Source organism: Eriocheir sinensis, chromosome 33 (genome assembly GCF_024679095.1).
Source record: "Eriocheir sinensis breed Jianghai 21 chromosome 33, ASM2467909v1, whole genome shotgun sequence".
Classification (NCBI taxonomy): Eukaryota; Metazoa; Arthropoda; class Malacostraca; order Decapoda; family Varunidae; genus Eriocheir; species Eriocheir sinensis.
The window spans coordinates 17,699,976-17,712,475 of NC_066541.1; the positions used below are offsets into that span (position 1 = coordinate 17,699,976).

The window sequence follows — 12,500 nt, forward strand, 5'->3', positions numbered from 1 at the left end:
TCAGCCAGTCAGTCAGTCAGCTAGTCACTCAGTCCGGCACCCACTCAACAAGTCAGTCAGTCAGTCTGTCAATCATATGAGGCAAACTTAGAAATGAAATGAAAAATATATACCCAGAGAGAAAGAAGTAAATTCAAAGCTCCCAAACTGATAAAGAAAGAAAGAAAGAAAGCAATAAATAAAGAAAGGGAAGGGAGAGGAAGAGTGTGAAAGAGAAAAGGAGGAGGAGGAGGAAGTGAAAATGAAAAAATAGAGAAACAGAAAACGAAGAGGAGGAGGAGGAGGAGGAGGGGAAGAAGAGGAGGAGGAAACAAAACTAATAATGGAAAGAGAAGAATAACCGATACAGAAGAAGGAGGAAGAGGGGAAGGGAGGAAGGAAAATCAATAACCAAATAGATAAGTTAAAAAAGGAAACGAAGAGAATGGAATAAGATTGATAAAAAGGAAGAAGAGGAACAGGGAAGAGAGAGAGAAAAAGAAGTGGGTCGTGTTAGAGAAAGAAAATGGAAAACAACAAAAATAGAAACGAGAGAGAAAAGTAAGAAGAAAAAGAGTAAGAGACGAAAGAGAAAAAAAAGAGAGAGACAGTCAAAGAGGAAAGAGGAAAAAGCACACGTCCTCTTGATCCTCACTCACTCACTCACTCACTCAATCGCTCACTCACTCACTTACTCACTCACTCACTCACTCGCACTGACAGCAAGCAACCGATCTCATGTTTCCTTTGTTTGCTTGCTCTTGTTTTTGTTGTTGTTTCTGTTGTTGTTTAAAAGGAAAGAATGAGATGGGAGGAAAGAGAACAGAGAGGGAGGAGGAGGAGGAGGAGGAGGAGACAGAAAGGAGAAAGAGGAGGAGGACAAGGTGGAGGAAAAAATATAGAAATGAAGTAAGCGAAGATAAGGATCGGAAATAGGAGGAGGGGGAGGAGGAAAAAGAGCAAAAATAAATAAGAGAAGGAAGATGAGGAGGAGGAGAAAAACAGGAGGAGGAAAAAGAGGAAAAATAGATAAAAGGGAGAAGGAAGATGAGGAGGAGGAGGAGGAGGAGGAGGAGGAAAAATAGATGAAAGGGGGAAGGTAGATGAGGAGGAAGAGAAAAACAGGAGGAGGAGGAGGAGGAATAAGAAATGAGACGAAAAGGGAATTTGAGGAAGAGGGGATGGACAGGGAGGACGGAAGAGGAGGAGGAGGAGGAGGAGTACAGGTGGAGGAGGGGCAGCAGGTGTCTGTTAGGCCCAAGGAAGCTGTGAAGAGGCCCATATCTGTGAGGCTGGAGAGTGGAGACCAAAGTGTGAGCGAGGGAGAGCGCCTGGAGGTGGGGAGGCACTAAAGACTATGAGCATATCCTCCTCCTCCTCCTCTTCCTCCTCCTCCTCCTCCTCCTTCGCCTTTCCAAGCTCTCTTATCATATATTCCTCTTCCTTCCTCTTGGCGGCCGTGTGTAGCGACGCTGAATGTTGACAATGGTGTGTGTGTGTCTGTGTATGTGTGTGTGTGTTTGTGTGTGTGTGTGTCTGTGTGTGTGTGTGTGTTCACGTATTCTCTCAAGCAGAATGAAAGAGAGAGAGAGAGAGAGAGAGAGACACCGCCCAGCTCAGACGGCAGACCATCGAGGACCCAGGACGAGGAGGCGAAACCGCCCTTGTGCTCCGACAGGCCCAGACGACACTACCGACTCCTGGAGGTGGTGCAGACCGCCCTCCTCCACTGACCTGCACCGCTATACTCCCCCCTGTAGGGAGTAGGGTGTGTGATGTGACCCGACCAGCCACCAGGGTGGCCCTGACACTCCCCCCAGCGGCGGGCCGTTGCCCGCTCATCGACATATATGTACTCATTTACAATATGTAAGATGTAAAAATAAAGAAAGAAAAAAAAAGAACAACAACAGTAGCAAAACACACACACACACACACACACACACACACACACACACACACACACACACACACAATTCACACACACACAATACACAAACACACACTAGGACGGTGATGCGGGTGCTCATTTGTCGCAGGTGTGTGTGTGTGTGTGTCCTCTCTCTCTCCATCAGAACCCAGCATTGTCACGCCTCGCCAGCGCCCAATGGTCCTATGCCGCCCTGAGCACCCTTGGCTGACTCAAATACAAGCGGCCGTGTCCTCCTCGCGGCCCTCAAACCAGCGCGCTAAGTCCGCTTGAGGCCAAGAGGGAGCGTCAGAGGGTCGTGTGAGGCTGCGTACGTCACGGTGTAAGGGCTCTTGCTGGGGTAACTAAGGTAACTCGAAGGCTCTACACTATGCGTTTACTCAGGTTAGGGAGGAGGAGTGAGGCTGGAGAGAGGAGAATATGAGAGGGAGAAGCCGTGAGAGAGAGGGATGAGGGGAAGGAGGGAGAGAGGGTTGAGATGAGATCACGTGAGAGCAAGGGATGTGACAATAGGGAAGGGAGGAGAAATTAAAGGAAAAGGCGGGCGACAGGGTAGAGATGCGAGACAGACGGATAGAGAAAGAAAGGAGGTGGAGGCGGGCGACAGGGTAGAGATGCGAGACAGACGGATAGAGAAAGAAAGGAGGTGGAGGCGGGCGACAGGGTAGAGATGCGTGACAGACAGGTAGAGAAAGAAAGGAGGTGGAGGCGGGCGACAGGGTAGAGATGCGAGACAGACAGATAGAGAAAGAAAGGAGGTGGAGGCGGGCGAGAGGGTATAGATAAGAGAAAGGTATGCGACGTGACAGGAAGAGAGAGGAGAAGTGAAAGTTGAAGGAAGATGACACTATATAAATGAGAAACAGACAGATGGACAGATAAAGAAAGGAGATGACAGGAAACACGAATGAAAGCTCAAGAAGGAACGAGAGACAGAAGGAAAGGAAAGATAATCAGTTAAGAACAATACTCATAAGCTTCCCCAGTAATGAGACTTTCTATATAACGAAGGAAGGTCTTTGTTCTTTTTATCTTTACTTCAAGACCTAACAATTTTAAAACACCGGAGGAAAGAGAAGAAGGCTGTTGCTTTAAGTGGATGAGACACTCGCACTCGCCCCAAACGCCCCCCTCCCCCCCTTCCTTATGACCCCCTTTCCCCCGCCCCCCTTCCCTCATTCCCTGTGACCCCCTTTATCCCTCACCTCCGCCCCTCCCAACACACCTGCGGGTCTTCGTATTAAGATGAGATTACCTGGGCCGCTCACCTGCCCTGACCTCCCACCTGTAGCCCGCTCAGGTGCACAAGATACCTAACCTACTCCCTCCTCCATCTTGCTTCCCTCCTCCTCCTCCTCCTCCTCCTCCATTCCTTTTTCTACGTCCCTTCCTTACTCATTCATTCACTTCACTCCTTCCTCATCAGTTTCCTCCCATGCACTCCTTCCTTTTCTCTCTCCCTTTCTTTGTCTTTATTCCTCCTTTTTTCTCTTATCTATTTTCTTTTTCTCTTTCTTTATCTCACTCGTTATTCCTTCCCATTCCTCCTCCCTCCCTTCTCCCTCTTTCGCTTCTCCCAACCCCTTTATCTCCTCCAAACTCCTCCCTCCCTCTCCCTCTCATTTTCCTCCACCGATATCACTCGTCTTTCTCCCTCCCTCAATACACCAATCTCCCTTCCTTTTCTTTCCCTCCCTCCCTCCTTTTATTCTCCCTCTCATCAGCCCACCTCAAGCCTGCGACCTTTTCTCTTCGTCTAGTCTCCCTATTTTTTTCTCTCCCTCCCTTCATCTCTCCCTCCCTCCCTTCCTGATTCCTTCTTATACTTTTTTTCTTCATATTTGCAGTCCTCTCGTCTCCCCTTCCTCCCTTCTTCATCCTGCTTACCGTCCCTCAATGATCCTCTCTCCCTCCCCTCCTCCTCCTCCTCCTCCTCCTCCTCCTCCTCCTCTCTACCGTGTGATGGCCTCTTTGTTGTTTTGTTTACTGTGATGAGAAACTGCGGGCGTGCGGGGAATACCCTAAAGAGTTTCGTATATGGAGGAGGAGGAGAAGGGTTGTTAGGGGAGCAGAGTGGAGAGGAATAAAAGGAGAGAATGGAAAAGGGGAGGAGGAGGAGAGAGAGAGAGAATCATCAGTGGCGCCCCTCAGGATGAGTGCCAATCGCCCTCTGTTTGTTGACACTTCATGGCGTTCACAGCGGTGCCAGATGTTAAATAAACCTCCCCAGGCCACATCCTTGAGCCATACACACATGGGCCACACCTCAGCCAGTCACACCCACGCATCACCGCCACAGAACGTCACATCACATCACACCTCTTCCTTGCGTCACACCTTTCGTCACACTTGCCCTAGATTCTTTGCCACATCTTAAACCACACTACAGAAAGCCACAGCCTATCCCAGCTCTTCCTTGCGTCACACTTGTCCTAGATTCTGTGCCACATCTTAAACCACACTACAGAAAGTCACATCCCATCCCAGCTCTTCCATGCGACACACCTTGCGTCACCCCCGCCCTAAATTCTTATGGCCGGATTGTTAAACACGTCCTCGCCCAAGCACACATTTGACAAGGCTTTCATAGGAGTTGTGCGCCTTTCCAGAGGTAGTTTAATAACCCTGGTGGTAGTTTGACCCTTCTTCTGTACCATGAACCTACAGAAACACTCATTAGAACCCGACTGATCTCCGCTTTGGCCTTTAGATATTGTTGATGTGAGAGGCAGGATCGTCTTGGAATACCAACCCTAGCCACACCACCTCAAACCAGACTACAGAAAGTTGCATCCCATGTCTTCCCTGCGTCACACCTACCCCAGATAAGAACCACACTTGTATACTACACCTAAGCACTCATCACAAGCTCAAACCAGATCACAGAACGCCACATCTCACCCCATCTCTTCCTTGCGTCACACCTTGCGTCACATCTTCCCCGGAACATAACACACGTGCAAGCCACACCAACGCTGTTCTTAGCCATACCAAGCCACACTGTAAACTATGAGAAAACAGTTATTTCATATATATACAAAACATACAAAATGCGGTAAATAAAAAAAAGAAAATATTGAAACTTGAAATGATGATGAAAAAAAAAAACATAGTTATTCCAAATACAAAACAGAAAGAAAAGGCGATGAAAGGAAAGGAAGAAAATAATGAAAATATATTGTTTTTTTATTTGTTTATTTATTGTATTTCTTTCACATGCAAGTTTGCGGGTGTTGGGTTCACTGATACAACAGTTTCTCTTCACTTGCTAAAACTCCTCGCGTCTCTCTCTCTCTCTCTCTCTCTCTCTCTCTCTCTCTCTCTCTCTCTCTCTCTCTCTCTCTCTCTCTCTCTCTCTCTCTCTCTCTCTCTCTCTCTCTCTCTCTCTCTCTCTCTCTCTCTCTCTCTCTCTCTCTCTCTCTCTCTCTCTCTCTCTCTCGTACCCAGCTCACATACTCTCTTTCTCTCCTTTCTCGTCTCGTTCTCCAAGTTTCATTCTCTCGACGATCTCGTTTGATTATTCCACACACACACACACACACACACACACACACACACACACACAGTCACCTCAGGACGCAAACACCTGCATCTTACTACTAACTTGCTCTCTCTCTCTCTCTCTCTCTCTCTCTCTCTCTCTCTCTCTCTCTCTCTCTCTCTCTCTCTCTCTCTCTCTCTCTCTCTCTCTCTCTCTCTCTCTCTCTGAAAAGGTTAAGCGATTTTTTTGTCATAACAGATTAAATAATAACAATAATAATAATAATAATAATACTAATAATAATAATGATAACTGAAAGAATAATAAAGGGGGAAGAGGAAAAGTAGTAGGAGGAGGAGGAAGATAACAGGATCAGGAGGAAGAGAAAAATTGGGAGGAGGAGGAGGAGGAGGAGAGAGTAGGCCGAGTGTATTATCTTAAATATATCCGCTCTCTCCCCCCCTCCATCTCCCTACCTACCTCCTCCCCCTTGTCTCCCTCCCTCCCCCTTTCCTTACCTACCTCACCCCTCTCTCCCATCCTTTCTCTCCCCTACCTACCTTTCTCCCCTCCCCTCCTTACCTCTCCCCATTTCCTCCTCCACCTCCCACCCCTTACCTTTCTCCCCCTCCTTCCCCTCCCTCCCCCTTTCCTTACCTACCTCACCCCTCTCTCCCATTACCTTTCCCTCCCTTACCTACCTTTCTCCCCTCCCCTCCTTACCTCTCCCCATTTCCTCCTCCACCTCCCACCCCTTACCTTTCTCCCCCTCCTTCCCCTCCCTCCCCTTTTCTACCTCTTAATTAGCCCGCCTCGCATCCTCGGGCTATAGATTATCAAGGAAAAACTGAGCTGCCATTTTTTATTCTTCGTGAGAGGGTCGTGAGTGCATGAGAGAGAGAGAGAGAGTACAGAGAGAATAAAAGAGAAAAGGGAGGGAAAAAAGTGAAAAGATGAAAGAGCATGAGAGAGAGAGAGAGAGAGAGAGAGAGAGAGAGAGACGTCCAGCCTCGTTTGTTTTCATCTACTTTAACACTTTCCTGATTAAGACACTATTCTCCCTCCCTCCCTCCCTCCCTCCCTTTCCTCCCATATGTCACTCTCCCTCCCCCCTCCTCCCTCCCTCCCTCCCTTCATCCTGTCTCCCTTTCATTTCTACTTCCTTCATATTCTTCCCCTCCCTCATTTCCCCTTCTCCTCCTCCTCTCCCTTCCTCTCTTCCATCTTTATTATTTTCCTTTTCCACATTCTTCTCTCTCTCTCTCTCTCTCTCTCTCTCTCTCTCTCTCTCTCTCTCTCTCTCTCTCTCTCTCTCTCTCTCTCTCTCTCTCTCTCTCTCTCTCTCTCTCTCTCTCTCTCTCTCTCTCTCTCTCTCTCTCTCTCTCCTCCATGGCTCACTTCCTTTCCTCCCTCCACCCATTAGTCTCCTCCCTCTCCCTCTCATCCTTCCTCCTCCTCCTCCTCCTCCTCCTCCTCCTCCTCCTTCTGTCAGTAAGCTCGTTTCTGGATTACAAGATTTACAAGCGATTCCGGGAACGCCACGATTCCTCCTCCATCGAGTGTTTTACCTCCCCCTCCCTCCTCCTGTCTCTCATTTCTCTCCCTCCCTTTCTCCCTCTCCTTCATATCTTCCATTCCAACCCTCTTTCCCTTCTTCCTTTCCCTCCTTTATTTCTTTACATATTCCATCCCTCCCTTCCTCTTTTTCCTCCGTCTCTTCCTTCCCATCATCCCTTCCCTTCCTTTTCTCCCTTCCTTCTCTACCTCCTCCCTATTTTCCATCCCACCCTCCCTTCCTTCCTCTTCCATCCCATTCATTCCATCCCTTCCTCTTTTTCCTTCCTGCCTTCCCTCTCTCTTCCTTTTCTCATTCGCATCCCTGAGAGAGAGAGGGTTGTGATGGGGTGATGTGTAGGTGTGGGGGAGGTGAGAAGGGAAACACACACACACACACACACACACACACACACACACACACACACACACACACCTGTTCCCTCCCTTAAGGACACACTCTGATGTTTACAAGAGTCAAACACGAGTCCCTCCCCTTCCTCCTCCTCCTCCTCCTTCACATCCCACACGAGAGTAAAATCAACATTACTTCCCTTCATTCTGATCACAGTTCCTCTCTCTCCCTCTCCCTCTCTCCCTTTATAACTCTCTCTCCCCCTCTCAGTCTTGTGTTCTCTCCCCTTTATACAAGCTCTTACCTCTCTCCCCCTTTTCTCTCACTCCCTGTCTCGCCCATTCGCCAAGCCATCAAATAAGTGTGTTTTAAATGATGGCTTCTGTTTGCGTGTGTTTTTTACGTGTCTACAAGTGAATGGGTTGTCATTAGATGCCGCCAATAGCTTCCTCCTGATGGGTTTCTCTCTCCCCCTCTCTCGCTGTCTCTCTTTCGATCCCTCCCTCTCCCTCTGTCTCTAAGAAGGGCGATTGAAAGTTTCATTGGAGATTAATAGAAGTCATCATCTACCCATCTCCCTCCCCCCTCTCTTCCTACTATTACTCCTCCTCTTCTTCTTCTTCTTCTTCTTCTTCTTCTTTTTCTTCCTCCACTCTCTCATCTTCCTATTCCTCCTCCTCCTCTTCAAACTCGCATTCGTTCTTCTTCTTCTCTCCTCCTCCTCCTTTTCTCTATTCACTAAACTCAGTTACCAATTCTCACTCACTCACTCATTCTCCTCCTCTTCCTCTTCCTCCTCCTCTTCCTCCTCTTCAAAACTCTCCTTCGTTCTTCCTTCTCTCTCCTCTTCCTCACTCCAGCTTTCATTCACTATCCTCTTCCTCCTCCTCCTCCTTTTCAAAACTCCTTCGTTCTTCCTCTTCTCTCTCCTCCTCTTCCTCTCTTCCCTCTGTAAATTCTGTCTCCAATTCTCACTCACTCACTCTCTCATCTCTTCTTCCGCTTGACGCACACAACCACTCTCCTCCTCCTCCTCCAGCGGGCCATCCCTCACACGTGCAGTAAATCAGCAGCCTAAAAAAAACATGATTACCGCACGTTCCGCGACGCCCCGCCGACTCCATTCAGGGGACGACGTTTTTTTCCCAGTCCAGCGGCGGTGAATGGGAAACCTGACCCCGGTACCCCCCACCCACCCCTTACCTACCCAACCCCCTTCCTCCACCCGGTAAATCCCCCTACCTAACCCCATTTCCTGTCTCCCCTCCTCCACCCCGCCCCCCGACCTCTCCCTTACCTACCCAACCCCCTTCCTCCACCCGGTAAATCCCCCTTCCTAATACCATTTCCTTTCACCCCTCCTCCACCCCGCCCCCCCCCTCCCCCTTACCTACCCAACCCCCTTCCTCCACCCGGTAAATCCCCCTTCCTAATACCATTTCCTTTCTCCCCTCCTCCACCCCGGCCCCCCCTCCCCCTTACCTACCCACCCATTCCCCAAAACTGTCCCGGTACACTCCCTTACACCCCTTTACCTCCTCTACTTCCCCGGTTCACCCCTCTACACCCCTGTACTTTCCCCCTCTACCCCTACCCTCCTCACCTACCTCCCTACCTCCCAACCTCTCCCCCTCTGCCCCGTTATACATCCCATAGCCACCCTACCCCCCTTTCTACCCCTGTACATCCCCCGTGCACCCCCTACCTCCAACTTCACCCTCTTCCTCCCCAGTAAATAACCCCTTACTTCCCCTCTTATCTCCCTTCTCCGATACACCCCACCCCCTACATACCCATCCCGTTTCCCTGTATTACATCCCCTATCCAAACCTCCAACCTCACCCCTTCTGTTCCCCGGTACACCCCCCAGCCCCCACCTCCCCCCTCTTCCACGGAACTCCACCTACTTTTCCCCTTCTCCCCAATACTCCCCCGTGCCCCCCCTTAATCCCAGTACATTCCCCACCCTACCTTTCGCCCCCTGTACCCCGGTAAATCCCTCTTCCCTTATCCACCACCTTCCCCGATACACCCCAACCCCCCCCCTACCTTCCCTCCTTCCCGGTACTCCCTTCACCAAAACCTCCAGCCTCACCCCCACTTACCGGTACACCCCCAACCCCCTACCTACCCAGCTTTTCATCTCAACATCTTTTCTTCTTCCTTTCTTCTCTCCCTCTTTTCTCCCTTTGTTCTAAATTCCTTCTCTTTCGTCTTCCTACATTCCTTTTTATTTTTTTTGTTTTTTTATTTTTTACCTGCATGATTATCTCCTCTTCATTCTTCTCTCTTCCCAGTACACCTTTTCCAGCCCCTCCTCCTCCTCCTCCTCCTCCTCATCATCATCATCATCATCATCATCATCATCATCATCATCATCCTCTTCTCTGACTATCTCCTCTTCAAACCTATCAGTCAGGGAACGATGATTGTAAAAATGAGATTCTAAAACAAAGAAAAAAGAAAAGAAATGATAAAGAAATATATGATGAATCTAGTACCCTGTGTGTGTGTGTGTGTGTGTGTGTGTGTGTGTGTGTGTGTGTGTGTGTAGAACCCAAGGGCATCGTGTACGGCAGACTGGGACCACCTGGAGAGAAAGAAAGGAAGGGAGGGAGAAAGGGAAACACGAGAGAGAGGAAGGAGGGGAGAGAGAAAGGCTGAAAAGAAGGAGGAAAGTGAGAGGAAAACAGATATTATTAGGGAAGGAGGGAGAAAAAGGAGAGGAGATAACGTGGAGGAAAAGGGAGAGGAGGAGGAAAACAGATATTAGTAGGGAAGGAGGGAGAAAAAGGAGAGGAGATAACGTGGAGGAAGAGGGAGAGGAGGAGGAGAAAAATACCAGAGGAAGGAGAAGGAGGAGGAGGGAAATGGAAGAAAAATAGGTATTAGAAGGGAGGTAGGCAAAAAAGACTAGATGAAAGGGAGATGGAGGGTGGGAGGGAAGGAAAGGAAGGGAGGGAGGGTAAGGGAGATAGGGAGGGAAGGAAAGGAAGGGAGAGATGGAGGAAGGGAGGGAGGGTAAGGGAGATAGGGAGGGAAGGGCAGGGAGGTATGGAGGGATGGAGAGAGGTGGCAACGGGTGGTCGGTTCAGTTTGGGCCAAATTGTTGCTTAATTATCTCGTCTCTTTCATCGAGGGTATTAGCGTTACAATAGGCGTGCAACCTCCTCCTCCTCCTCCTCCTCCTCCTCCTCCTGTTGCCTTATCCTCCTCATCATCCTCATCTTCTTGTTGCCTGCTCTTCCTCCCCCTTCTGTTGCCTGCTCTTCCATGCTTCTCCTCTTCTGTTTTCTCCTATTTCCTTCCTCTCTTTTCCATTTTTTTTCTACACAAATAGCCGAGGTGTCAGATTCTCTCTCTCTCTCTCTCTCTCTCTCTCTCTCTCTCTCTCTCTCTCTCTCTCTCTCTCTCTCTCTCTCTCTCTCTCTCTCTCTCAACTCATTTTTTGCATATATTTTTAATTTTTTTTTCCATAGAAGCGATTTTATAATTTATTTTAATCTCTCTCTCTCTCTCTCTCTCTCTCTCTCTCTCTCTCTCTCTCTCTCTCTCTCTCTCTCTCTCTCTCTCTCTCTCTCTCTCTCTCTCTCTCTCTCTCTCTCTCTCGAAACTCATTTTTTGCATATATATATTTTTTTCCATATAAGCGAGTTTATGATTTATTTTAATCTCTCTCTCTCTCTCTCTCTCTCTCTCTCTCTCTCTCTCTCTCTCTCTCTCTCTCTCTCTCTCTCTCTCTCTCTCTCTCTCTCTCTCTCTCTCTCTCTCTCTCTCTCTCCCGTCTTCCGCTGCGCTTTTGTCCACGAGGTTGCCGCCGCTCCCATGGTCGTCCCTTTGGCTGCAGAAGTGGCCCACAGGAAGCCCCCTTTAAGTGGTCTCCGGGCGGACCATCTAGAGGTTGGCTGCCGCGGGGATGAGCTGTCAGGACCAATATTTCGCTACAGTCGTCTATATAGTCTTAGTAATACTCTCTCTCTCTCTCTCTCTCTCTCTCTCTCTCTCTCTCTCTCTCTCTCTCTCTCGTTGCCCTACCTCATCTTTCTTCCTAACCTCTCTCTCTCTCTCTCTCTCTCTCTCTCTCTCTCTCTCTCTCTCTCTCTCTCTCTCTCTCTCTCTCTCTCTCTCTCTCTCTCTCTCCCCCCCCCATACCCTTACATACTCTCTCCTCTCTCCCTCCTTGTTTCTTCCCCCTTCCCATTCCCTCTCCTCCATCTTCTTATCTCCCTCCTCTCCTTTCCCCCTTCCTTCTTCATACCCTTTCATCCCCCTCCTTCCCCTCCTCCCCTCTCTGCTTTTCGCTTCCCTCCTCCCTCCATTCTCTCTCCGACAGTGGAGGAGTGAGGAGTGAAGGAGGAGGAAGTGGAGGGGCGCCGTGGAGGTGGAGGGAGACACCTGGACGAGAGGAAAAGGATGTCACGTTAATTACAGGTGTGTGTGTGTGTGTGTGTGTGTGTGTGTGTGTGTGTGTGTGTGTGTGTGTGTGTGTGTGTGTGTGTGTGTGTGTGTGTGTGTGTGTGTCATTCACCCTCCCTTTCATGCCCGGCGGGTTTTTTTTTTTTTTTCTATATCCGTTTCGTTTATATATTTATTTATTTATTTGCTTTTAACACCCAAATTCAATCTAGGTTCAATTTGCATTAATAGTAGCATCTGCGTTCCTCTCTCTCTCTCTCTCTCTCTCTCTCTCTCTCTCTCTCTCTCTCTCTCTCTCTCTCTCTCTCTCTCTCTCTCTCTCTCTCTCTCTCTCGCTGGTGGGCCAATTACCAAACTATTGTTATTTGTCTATTTATTTTCCATCAGCTGTTCGTGCCGTTCACTTCCCCGGCAGAGAATTGCTCATAAACGCTTCCTCTGTGGCTGCGGTGAATTATTTTGTGTTATTCCCTTACTGAACTGACTTCATTTGGTAGTTAGTGGTAGTGATAGTGTTAGTAGTACGGTAGTTGTGGTAGTAGTAGTAGTAGTAGTAGTAGTAGTTTTGGTAAGAGGAGTAGCATCCCAAACAGAGCATTATTTTATCTTCGTAAGCATCACCACCAACAACACACAATTGCACCTCTCCATACAGATACTTCGCCTCACACACACACACACACACACACACACACACACAGACAACTAACACCCTCACCACCGCTGCCGCCAGTCACTTATTCGCGTATTGGCAGGCGACGAATATACGCAAATACTCCGCAGCG

At 48.9% G+C, this 12,500-nt stretch overlaps 1 long non-coding RNA gene across 3 annotated transcripts in view; it reads left to right on the plus strand.

The window, feature by feature from the left end:
* The window catches only part of LOC127006817 (uncharacterized), a 61,546-nt gene that overhangs the window by 25,145 nt on the left and 23,901 nt on the right, over window positions 1-12,500 (plus strand). For 2 of the 3 annotated variants that reach the window (XR_007759771.1, XR_007759770.1), the window contains exon 1: window positions 11,594-11,730. The exons of the other annotated variant lie outside the window; for it this stretch is intronic. This is a non-coding gene — a long non-coding RNA (uncharacterized LOC127006817). Of the gene's footprint in view, window positions 1-11,593; window positions 11,731-12,500 lie in introns of those variants that run through there. 3 annotated transcript variants of the gene reach the window in all.